General features: G+C 35.0%; 1 protein-coding gene across 3 annotated transcripts in view; it reads right to left on the bottom strand.

The window, feature by feature from the left end:
* LOC126974777 (solute carrier family 41 member 1-like) overlaps nt 1–12976 on the bottom strand; it is a 133679-nt gene that overhangs the window by 48882 nt on the left and 71821 nt on the right. The window lies entirely within an intron of this gene.

The following is a 12976-nucleotide window of genomic DNA, read 5'->3' as shown; positions in this document are numbered from 1 at the left end:
GAAGGTTAGGATAATTGGTTGATTTGAGTTTTTTTATGAGTTTGGAGGCTTTTGTTTAATTATTTTTCATAATATCTTACAATTATTTATTATATCTTAAGATAGCCTTCTTAGCTCGCCGTTTCCCTGCGAGATCTAATCAGAAATGAGGATATCCGTAGGAGAGCCAAAGTCACTGACATAGCCCAAATGATTGCGATACTGAAGAAGGAGTGGGCAGGGCACATAGTTCGAAGGAGATGGCAGTTGGGGCAGTAAAGTCCTCGATACGACCACGTACCGGAAGACGCAGTGTTGGTAGGCTCCCCACAAGATGGACCGATCTGGTTAAGATCGCCGCAATACTTGAATGAGGGCAGCGCAGGACCGATCGTCGGGAAAATCTTTGGGGGAGGCCTTTGTCTAGCAGTGGACATCTTCCGGCTGATGATGATGATGATGATGGTGATATCTTACAATTAAACTTACTATTAGACAAACCACTTAACCTAATAGATTTATTTATTTATTTATAGATGGTCCTACTCTTCTGAGCAGCACTTCGATTGCGTTTTACAACAAAACATGTTAATTCTCGTGTTTTCTTCGAAAGTTATGGACAATCAGGTCAATTAAGTACATAAGTCAATTGTTAGTCATACAGCTTATCGGTTATCACAGAGCGTTACTAAACAATATTTACATTGATTGACGTGAAATCATTTGTGAGTCATGTATCTCGGGAATCATGACTTAATGGTTGATTTTTAAGTAATTCAGCTGTGTAATTTTTGGAAGTAAATGTAAATTAATAGCTTGTGGGAATCAAACTTACTGCTGTTTAGTGAACAGGACCACTCTGTGAAAGTATTTTCTTTTAAGGCTTAGGCTTCATACAGCTAAACTGCCGTGGCTTTCAATCCGTGTGACTTTGCGATTAAGGCCGCGATGACTGTTTCCGCGACTGGCTATAAAACCGTAGCCACGTAGTCGAAGAAACGTAACTGCGTAGTCGAAGAAACAGAGCCACATGGTCGTAGAAACGTAACCACGTAATCGAAGAAACGGAGCTGCGTGGTCGAAGAAACGGAGCCGCATGGTGGAAGAAACATAACCAGGCGGTCGAAGAACTGTAACCGCGTAATCGAAGAAACGAAGCCGCATGGTCGAAGAAACGTAGCCGCGTGGTCGAAGAAACGTAACCGTGCGCGTGTGTTCGAAGAACCGTAACCGCGTAGTCGAAGAAACGAAGCCGCATGGTCGAAGAAACGTAGCCGCGTGGTCGAAGAAACGTAACCGTGCGCGTCTGTTCGAAAAACCGTAACCGCGTAGTCGAAGAAACGGAGCCGTGTGATCTTCGCTTATGTTTCTAAGCCGGGTATGGAGAGGAGTATTCGCAACTCGCCGCAGTTCGTGAACTTGTCCCGATGCGAGGCGATTTACTATTAGCATGAGTTGCAGGAGGCAGTTTCATACAAAGAATACTGAACGGCTGGAGTTGATACAGTGAGTTTTTAGAGTTGAGTTGAGAGTCAATATGTTACAGACAGTAATGTGTGGATTCTGATATCTTTTAACCGGTAGTTGAATAAATCTCAATATGACTTCTTAAATCTTTTTGATCATCACATTCACATTAATCATTTATCATATTACTTAGCCAATTATATTATTTAAGCACATAAGGTTTTATACTAAAGTGTAACAGTTGCAACAAAATGGAAAGTTCATGATTTGCTTGACTTTCCTATCTTATGAAAAAGTTGTATTTTTCTTCTGTTATTATCATTACTTATTCTTTTACTCTTTTTGTAAGTCTGGTCTCTTATTTCACTAAACACGCTATAAAATTATATTCTCTATAGAATATACTACCAAAGTTGACCTTGCGTGACTATTTTTATCGCTTTACGTAATAACATTTAAAAAAAAATATCAAGTTAAAATTAACTTCCGAAGACCTGCATCTTGCACAAAATACAATTTTGGTTATAATTGTAAACTGAATTTTTGTAGCCAATGCCATGTAACTTTATGTTTTCATTATACAGTAATGTAATGACTCGTTTGGAAATTATTATAATCAAACTCGATTATGTGTACTACAACGGCGCCTCTTTCGCCCGTGAAGCAGTAATGTGTAAGCATTATTATGTTTTGGTCTGAAGGGCGTCGTATCTAGTAAAATTACTGGTGACGAGCGCAATTGTTGTGCCGCTTAGAATTTTTGGATTTTGCAAGAATCCTAAACGGCACTGCATAGTTATAGGCAGGTCGTATCAATTACCATCAGCTGAACGTCCTGGTTTTTCGTCTCGTCCCTTAATCTTGTTTCTTTTTTCTTGTGATATTACATTTTAATTTTAAATGATATTGTACACTTTATCGATCCTTGTACACTTTAAGACTCGAATGAGTAAATGGTAGTAAAAGAATTTTAAATTCTAAAACATGTAATTTTTTAATAACATAAAAAACAACCAGTGCATTTTTAGAGTTTGTATTGAGTAAGTAACACTTTTGTTAATAGTCTATCAATAATTTCTTACATATACATTTTATTACTATTCTTTATCAGTATCATCTATATTTAGCATGTTATAACCACTATCTAACCATTAATCAGTAAAAATACCTATATAATGCGTAAGTATCTAACTCAACTCTGATACAGCTGAGTACACGAATGATAATAGACACTTAATCTACTTTTGTTATTATTGAACAATAAATATAGACGGTATTAATACTACTCACGGAGTATTGATAATCACTTATTGCTGTAATCGAAGAAACTGGACGATTATTATGTTACAATTTATGTTATAATATATTGATATTATTATTATTTGGGTGCACTTAAGGCAACACAAAATACCAGCGACCTTAAGCGATATGAGTTCACAGCTGCCCGCCTGCCATCTATGTAACAAAGCTAATCTTTTCAAAATTCTTGCGTGGAAAACGTCGTATTTTAACAGGCGCAAACAGTTTATATGCTTACAATTCTCAGTATTGATTACTAATCTGAATAAATGTACCAACATAAAAAAAATACAAGCAATAGGAATAAATTCTCTGACAGTAGTACTAAACAAATGCGTCATGCCGAAAAAAAACTTGTTTAACTGAAAAGAAAAGTGGTAGTTGAAAATAGCTGTGGAGTGTGAACTATAAGCAACAGCAAGCATAAGCAACCTACAAATAAGACTTAAGGGTATGTGTAACCGGATAAAATAGTGTTCATACCTCCAAATGCTATATATTCACCACAAAACTTGTCTAAAAAAACTTCGTTTGCGTGTTTTATGCTTACCCTTCGCCTTAAATCCTAGGATCTATTGTGCCCCCTGATTGCGCTAGCGCGCCTACCTTCGACTTCTCGTGTCTTAAAACAAAGAGCTGCGGTGAAATCGAGGCTACTGACTAGGAGACGTGTGCCGGGATTTAAATTGTATTCTCTAAACCTATTCCTTTTAAGAAGCGTAGGATCCTCAGAGGGTCTAAGCCGGGCACGTCCTCTGCTTTGAGTGAGGATGTTTTAAGACACGCCAGCCTGATTCTGGCAATGGCCTCGCATTTCAGAAGGATGTGTTCATACACATCCTTCTTCTTCAGGGGCTTCGCAGCAGAATCTGCATAGGTTTGATTCACTGAGACCCATTCAAATTATAATATAGGTTTTCGATTAAATATGCAATGTTTCTGTTTTGAAACACTACTTCCCAGATACTCTGAATAAGTGCATTCAAATTCAAATATTTTTATTCAAAATAGGATATGATATCAATTATTGAAAGTCCAAAACTACCACCCATTCCAAAAGGTTTGCCTGAGGCACACCTGAGAAGAACGGGTGCAACAAACTCAGCGGACTTTGTTTTAAATCAAAAAATATGTTTACAAACTAATATTGTACATTTAAACTTATTATTTATTAGTCTGAGGGTGGTCGCTCCATTCCCAAGCTGTGGCATCATTAAGAAAGTCATTTATGTAACCTTTACGAATTTGAATTGAGAAGCAACAGTCAAGATGTCAATTTCTTTAAATTTTGCATTCAAATCTTATTTACAAAACTATGACTACATAAAATTAAAACTATCATTACGTCGAAGCGTAATCAAGCCCTCGTCATCTTGAGACATAAGTTATTAAGTCTCACTGGCCCAGTTATTTCACTAGACAAACACAATAATGCTTACACATTACTGCTTCACGGCAGAAATAGGCGCCGTTATAGTAAAAAAGTATAATAATATAGTATAGTAAATGTTCTGGTAAGAGAAATATAAAAAAATTATCCATAAAAAAATTAAAAAAAAAATATCTTTAGGCACAATAAAAATAATTGAGAAGCAGATGGAAACCTCTAAAAACGCAAATCACATTACAACGGTCAAAGCAGATGCCGTACAAGTGAGAGATCAAGAAGAAATTGGGCCGATTATATGGAAAGTATGTCGGGGCCACAGCCGCACGGGAAGGTGAAAGAGATCCAATTCATGGAATACATTTTATTTATTATTATGTAGATGAACATTATCTTTTGTTATTTGGTAGAGTTCTTGTGACAGGCATCGTCATGCTCGCTTAATTCCACTGCTTGTGGCGACTCTTTGGAAGATACACAATGAATTAGTGAAACACTATTTATCTCCATCAAATAGTCTTTTTTTATTTATTTTTCAAGTCAAAAACAGCCTCCCATTGGAACTTAAAGATACAGGCTTAAGGAGTGGGAGGCTCAACTGCGCCTTTTTCTGCCGTGAAGCAGTAATGTGTAAGCATCATTGTGTTTTGGTCAGTTACGGAGGAAATGAAACTTAACATCTTATGTCTCAAGGTGACGAGCGGTAACTGTAGTTTTCGGTTTTTCAAGAATCCCGAGTGGCACTGCAATGTAATAGGCAGGGCTTATCAATTACCATCAGCTGAAGGTCCCGGTAGAATACAGAATTTTTGAGTTTGATTGTCATTGATAGAATCTTTTTGATATATAATTCACAAATGATTTGAGTTTTCTTTAGTGTTAATTCCGCCAACATTTGTCTTTAAACAATTAGACACGTGTTACGCCTCTACACGAGGCATCCTCAGGACGTGTTGTCTCGCCAAATCTGGCACGAGACTGAAACACTAAAGAAAACTCAAATCATTTGTATAATTATGGATTTCCGCAAACTAACGCCTACTTCAATAATTTTTTTTTATAATTCACAATGAAGTTGAGATTAATTTCACAGACTTTTCCCTGTATGTGTATGTACTATGTTGAATGCAAAACTGCTGCTAAAGGCGAGAAAATATTTATAATTCATGATATGCCAATTAAGATACGGTCGAATGACGTCATTCGTGTGAAATTACAAATTGCGTGTAATTGTAGATTTATAATTAGGTTTATAATTATACAATATTGTTATATAACGTAATATTATTACTGGCACAACTCGTATTGTCATGTGTAATTAATATCGCTTCAATATAATTCTTATTATTATATATATATAAGAGATTTTCACCTAAATATTGACTCATCTGGAACCATAAGGCGTAGAGACTTGAAATTTGGTAGGAATATTAATTTTGGCGAGTAGAAGTCTTGTAAGAATTCTGGATTTTTCGAAATTCAACCCGTAAGAGCTTTTTTTATTAACAGAACACCATTTGGAGGCTCCAATGCACAGGATGCCGGCTAGATTATGGACCGGAATAGCTGCCAGCACTTGGGTTGCCAGTAGCTCTATTAGTATTATTAACAATATAAAAAATAAAAGCCAATTTATCGCTACTGTAACCGATTTTTATTGACAAGTCGTAAACAGTGAGACAGGCTTGGGATTAGTATGGTTATAGTACACACTGACAAATCAATATTGTTTTTTATGAAAATAAGGGACGAGACGTGCAGGACGTTCAGCTGATGGTAATTGATACGACCCGCCCATAACCAAAAATAATGAGCGGCACTACAACTGCATTACCTTGAGACATAAGAAGAAGAAAGAAATCAGAAATCGGTGCCGTTGTGGTACCCATAATCTAGCCGGCATCCGGTGCAAGGGAGCCCCCCACTGGTAAAATAGTATTGTAAATATTGGTATAAGTTATTAAATAAAAAAATAATATAAGTCACATTTCATCGTCTAGAGTCGAATGAAACGAAAACCAAGTCAAGGGCGATGTAGTTATGGTCTCACTTACAAACGAAATTCTATACCGTTTAGTTAGCGCTTCCTACTTGAGCTAGAAATACGGAAATTCTGGCTTTGTGGGAATCATCTAGAATTATTTCGTAAAATATGCTCCCTGTTGTTATACGGCCGTTCCCAATATTCAGTCTATCTCTTACTTGAGATAAAAACTTATCCGTACACGCTGTCTGTCAATGGGACAACGTAGCTTACCAGCGATAGAAATTTGTATGGAAATTTCAATTCACGCGTCCCAATATAAGGCGATAAGAATGACTTATTGGGTATATTGGGACAGCTTCAGATTATTGACAGTACAAGGTAGTAACTTATCTCTTTCTGTAGATAGTATATTGCATTGGAAACGGCCGATAGTGAAATTGTTTCGCAGCAGAAATGTCAAACCGTCCGTCAATAAATTCTCTCATAGAAAATATATTCATACAAAACAAATATTGGAAATAAAAATAATTATGGGGCCCAAATCGAAATAAAAACTATCCTATCTCTCAAGTTGGACTTAACAGCACTCCATGAAGTAATCATTATCAAAATCCCTTCATTAGTTTAAGAGTTAACTGGAAATAAACATCAGGACTTATATATATTAAGATAAACATAGTATTTATGCATACATAAATATCCATGACTCTGAAACAAACATTCATCATACAAACCGGGATTCGAAACCGGTAGTTAATAAAGTATAAAAATCACTCAACAATATCTATTTATAGAAATAATTTTCATTAAACTACGTTCGTTAATCATATTTATAATCAGATAAAGTGTTGATTACACCGTAAATCGTTAACACTGTGTTTTACTTGTGGATTTAAAACGTTTATTATCATAAGTCAAAGCATATTATCTGTTTAATTCTTTAGTACAAGTCATTGTTTTTAATATAAATTATCTAAGGTATTGGCAATACAAAATGGCCTACATAGGCACACAAAAGTTTTGCACTTCTGGCTAATCTTCAAGCTTCTAGCTATTTTTATACAATCTAATTAATTAATCTAATTCTAGTTATGATTATTGTTATTTTTGGAGTCAGTGTTATCCATGGTAGGTTTGTAACTACATACATAGTTATAGGTGAGATGTGCTTGAGTCGTAAGGAGGCGAGAGGCGAGAGCGGGTCGCGGCGGAAGGACACCGATTCCAAAAATTACAATAATCTTAACTAGAATTAAATTAATTAATTAGATTGTATAAAAATACGCAATTATTTTTATACTTTTTATTGCATACTATATCTATTGTTTTGGGTTAGTATATTTGAAGTCGGTCGTATTTTTGTTAAAAAAAAATTAAGTTACTCAAAACTTTTAGTTGTGACCTACGACGTATAAGGTGTGTCTTAACGTAGTGCGACCTCTATCGGACATTAGATGACACTTCGCCGATACCTCTGACACTTGAAGATGAAATATTTCATATGGGTCTATTTCCACTAGCTTCCATACCCTACAGACCAGGCTTGAAGAATCGAGGGGAAGCTAGGTTGCCTCTCTCGCACAATCTCGCCATAGTTTAGAAGCGTTTTTAATTTATTACAAACATAATTCAATTTTCTTTAGTATTGGTAAACACTTAGAAATTTTTCATAATTTTTTTATCTAGATTGAACGATTAGCATGACTCCAACTGTAAAAGCCTAACTTTTATTACTTACTTAGGTGATTTTTTTTCGCGAGTGCTATCAAAGTTGTAAAGGAAAAGTGAATTTACGTCTCATATTCTGTAGACAAATAATTATTATTTGTAAAATAGAAGCTTTATATGAACCGTTGAGAAATGGTTTCAATTATGCGCTATTTTGGCGATTTCTCGGGATAGCGGCCTTAAGCTTAAGGCTCAGAAATATCAGCTGTCAAATGATTATAAAAACGAAACCAATCAAAGATTATACTTAGCTCACATTTTTGGCACCGATCACTACCATAAAAATTATAAAACAAATACTCTAAACTCGGTGTAGCGTGACACCGGCTAACTTGTGGTATGCCTTCCACAGAAGCCACAGTAGGAAGAATAGAATAGTTTAAATTTTGGTAGTCTGAGTATGAGTAATGCTGCTATTAAAGTAACATTTAATTTGAAAACTTAGTTTAAATAAAATTCATTTATAAGATTTACCATTGGGAGGCTCTCTTGCACAGGCTGCCGGCTAGATTATAGGCAAAACCGCGCCTATTTCTACCGTGAAGGTGTTTACACATTATTGTGTTTAGGTCTAGTGAAATTACTGGAAAAATGAGACTGATGTATGTATCAAGGTGACGAGCGCAATTGTTGTGCCGCTCAGAATTTTTGGGGTTTTTCAAGAATCCTGAGCGGCCTGCTCGTCTCGTCTCTTATTTTCATAAAAGAAAATCAATTTCTTATTAAACTCAAATATTTTTTTACTTCAGTTTCAGTATACTACATCAGTAATTGTAACTTTAAGAAATAATTAACATCTTTTTCTGAAATTACATTGATAGCCATTCTTTGCGGTCTTGAAAAACATAAGTAATTAATTGTCGTACAAAGTTGTTGCTATCATGTTGTCACATAGAACATATCAGACAGTGTATCTGATTATTTGGAAAATCGATTGATACTAATAGCCTCTTTACTGTAGCTGTGTTTTAATGTTGTTAATCTTATCAATAGCTACTCAACGAAAGAATATCTAAATTTTTAAATATAACAAGCAATTCTTTATGTAAAACACTGTAAAGCGATAGAATTATCTGGTTATATAATAGTGTATTTTTTATCTATCGTTAGAACGCAGTAATTTTCATGCGTCACTCTGACATTTTGGTTATTGTTTTAGTTGTAAGCATTTGGTGTCTCTATTGCTACAACATTAAACACTATTTGAAGCAAAATTTATTTTTATCACGAGCTATCCTGCCTAAAGCCGGCAGGCCGTATCACTCGTCATGCCAGCATTAATGAAGTCATCCGCAGGGCATATGGCGTTCTTAATATACCAGGTGTTTAAGAGTCAAATGGTGTTACCCGCAGCGATGGCAAGCGTCCTAAAGGAATGACGCTGAAAGGGCGCTGGTGTGGTACGCAACTTGCGTCGACACTCTGGCTCCTTCTCATGTCCGAGTTACGTCAATTGATGCTGGGGCTGCTGCATCGACTGCCGAAGACAGAAAACGTCGCAAATATGTCGGTCTCAATGAGTCTTACATCTTTGTGCCGTTTGGTGTCGAGACATTTGGCTCGCGGGGCTCAGAGGCGCGGAGAATGTACAAAGTACTATCTTCTCGCCTCAATAGGCTACTGGCAACCCCAGCGCTGGCAGCTATTTCGGTCCACGGATGAGGCTCATCATATCAAACGTGGAAATGCTGCCAGTATTCTTGGTACGCTTCCCCGTAGTGATAGTTTTAATTTTATGTAATCATAGTTTTGTAAATACGAGTATAGTTATGATTTGTTAAAATTTAATAAAAGGTATTTTCGTTTTAAGCAAATAGGTTGAAGATTTTTGCTCATCACTTTTTTTAAGTGTTGTAACTATCACTTAATGAAAACCAACATGGCGTCTTCCAAATTTGCCGCCATATACACACATAATGTGGGTGGCAGGAGAATTTTCATACCCTCGCAAAGCTCCACACACGTTTTCAATAGTCATTACAAATAATAGAAAGCCTTGATTCATTACGAAATGAATCTCTGTAGATCTGAAAGATAATTTAAAAAAAAAACCCCTATTTCTATTATTTATTTTTCTCTGTGTGCCGTAAGTTATAACAAAAGCCCATAAAAACTTGCCCAGGTTGCCGATGATAATGTGTGTAATGTAAACGTTTTACAGAATGTACCTTGTACAAATGATTTAAGTCTTCTTTAGTCATGAGACTCGTGCCAGATTTTGGCGAGACAACACGTCCTGAGAATGCCTCGTGTAGAGGCGAAACACGTGTCGAATTGTTTTAAAAACAAATATTGGCGGAATTAACACTAAAGAAGACTTAAATCATTTGTATAATTATGGATTTCCGCAAAGTAACGCCTAATTCAATGAATGTATCTTGTCTTTTTTTAATGAATATAAGGGACGAGACGAGCACGACGTTCAGCTGATGGTAATTGATTCGTGAAAAACCCAAAATCTCTGAGCGGCACTACAATAATTGCATTCGTCACCTTGAGACATAAGGTGGTAAGTCTCATTTGACCAGTAATTTCACTAGCTACGGTGCCTTAATCTTAATCATTCCGCTGTCTGTACTAAAAGAATGATGTGTAACTTTTGAATTTATATAATATGTATAAAGATTTGCCTTCTCCTATCAAGGTTGTTGGTTGTTACTCAACGTTTGTAAGTACTGTGATTATGTTAGCATTAAATATATAACCACAGCCTATAAAATAATAAATATATTTTATATTGAAACTATTGAATCACTAATGAGGAATTCTCCCACAGTTCCATATCGATACTTCTTGTATCTTTTTTTTATGAGCATATTTTCAAACCCAAAACCCGAACATATTTTGATGCATAATATTTTGTCCTTATTTATTGAAGGACTACAGTATTAAAAAAAAACATTGCGGGCGTACAAAGTACACATGTCAGAAGTGAAACCTGCATGGAGCATGAACCTCAAAACTGCAAATGAATTCCTGGTACGTGTTGCTAGGATGACACATGATTACAACCGCTATGAAAGACATTCCTACTACCACTAATATATATAATAATATGTTCTCCTGGTGTCTATATACGTCGGGCGCTTGGAGTCAGAATATATTAAGGTATACTCGAGCCATACTTAAGACAATCTCTTCTTTAACTATGATCGCCTGGTACCAAAACATTGTATTATGCTTCCTATCTCATGATCTCCATATTATGAATTGATGTGACTGCTCTTTTTGTTGTCGCTTTTTCGTTTCATCGACTTTCAAATCACAACGATGATAAAGAAGTTTTCACTTCAATAGTATGCATATTTCTGTCTCATTCTTTGCCGGCTTCATCCTACAGAATTTTGTATTTGTGTCTCTTACCTGTCGTTTTTTCCAGTGCATCCGGTTTGAAATCACAACGATTCTAAAGAAGTTTCACTTCAAAAGCATGCATGCATTTCACACGTGGCAGAAGTGAAAATTTGGCTTCAAGATAATTATAGAGAGAGGATTATTGTAGGTTTTAGTAATGATCATAGTGATACAAAGTTTGATCATTATTTTATATTTTATTCGTATATATTACATAGATTTATTCAGACTCAGAGCATACAATTTCGATAAATGATACAAGAGAGGGTAACTAAAGTATGAAATAAATACTTTGGTCTTAATATGGTCAATATATCTTTGGAATACTGCGTCAATTACTGTTTTTGATCTTGTTGTTGATACAGTGCGACTGCTGCACATTTTCAAATTTAATTTTACGTTCCAAAACTCAATCAACGCAATCGCAGTATGCGATGCAAAATTTACATTTAACCTCTAAACTGCTTATGAAGTCTTGGTATACGTTGCTAGGATGACACAAGATTTCAACCGCTAGGAAAGCCTTACTATCACCGCTACCATATTTATGTTCTCCTGGTGTCTATGTAGTAATACGTCGAACGCATGACGTCAGAATATATTCAGGTATACTCGCGTCATACATAAGACAGTCTCTTCTTCAAGTATGATCGCCTGGTACCAAATCACTTAAATTCTCTCGCTGGCTGAATCCTATCCTACCTGTTTGTGGTCTATATCGTCTCGCTTTTGCGTTTCATCGGTCAACGAATACTACACTTTCTTACTAATGGACTGGTCATCGTTTTCTTATTAAAATGCAAAGGTTTCCTTCTAGTTTATTTATAGTATTTCTAAATAGGAAGTAGGATAGATAGAATAAAACTATTATATTTTCATTATATTCATAAACTAACTTTATATTCCAAGTACCGTTTTGTTCTTGTTGAATGGTGAAGGAAAATATGTAAATGATAAAGTATTTTTATTTACTTTTGCATCGAAACACAAAATGACGCGAGCGCTACGCCGACATCTTAGAGGTTTTTATTTATTTAGCTATTTTAAACAAAATAAATCTTATTATTACATTTACAATACTGAAATTACATTAAATTAAAACTTTTATTACGGGGAAGCGTACCAAGGATACCGTTTCAGTTATAATTAAATACATTAACTAAAGCCGTGTTACCAACTAAGCACTCACGTATTGCTGAAGAGCTAGGAGCATTGTTAAAATTTTTTGCTATTTTTTTTCTCGGAAACGCTGTCGAGATAAACCTCATTTTTTGAGCAAAGTTGGCATTTCATTCTCTACCTAGAATAAAAAAAAAATTCTAATAATTATTATACTTATATTTTAACAACTTAATTTTAATTTAAATCGAACGCGGTTATTGTAAATAGTTAAAAGTTATAAGATTTGTTTTAACAACTTAGATTTTGTTTATTTTACAAAGAAAGTATATAGTTATATTATTTATTAGAAAATAAACACTTACAGTTTCAACAGGTCAAGTCATTATCAGGTTCCTGATTTTCTCTTTTATTCTTATTTATTGCTTAAAGAGTAAAATGTTTCAGGGATTCCGCCATTTCATTTAACTGATTATTATTATTATTTTATAATCTACTTATAATTCATTAAATTCATTTGCATATTTAAAAATTTTCACTCATTAAATAAAATAATTGAAAATAAGAAATTGAAGCTTGGGTTACCACATATCAACATGTTTTTGCAATTGAATAATATTAACGAATATGGCTGTTTGGGCTCGAACCCTTTGCCT

This window comes from Leptidea sinapis, chromosome 33 (assembly GCF_905404315.1).
Source record: "Leptidea sinapis chromosome 33, ilLepSina1.1, whole genome shotgun sequence".
Taxonomy (NCBI): Eukaryota; Metazoa; Arthropoda; class Insecta; order Lepidoptera; family Pieridae; genus Leptidea; species Leptidea sinapis.
This window is presented reverse-complemented; position numbering and strand designations above follow the sequence as displayed.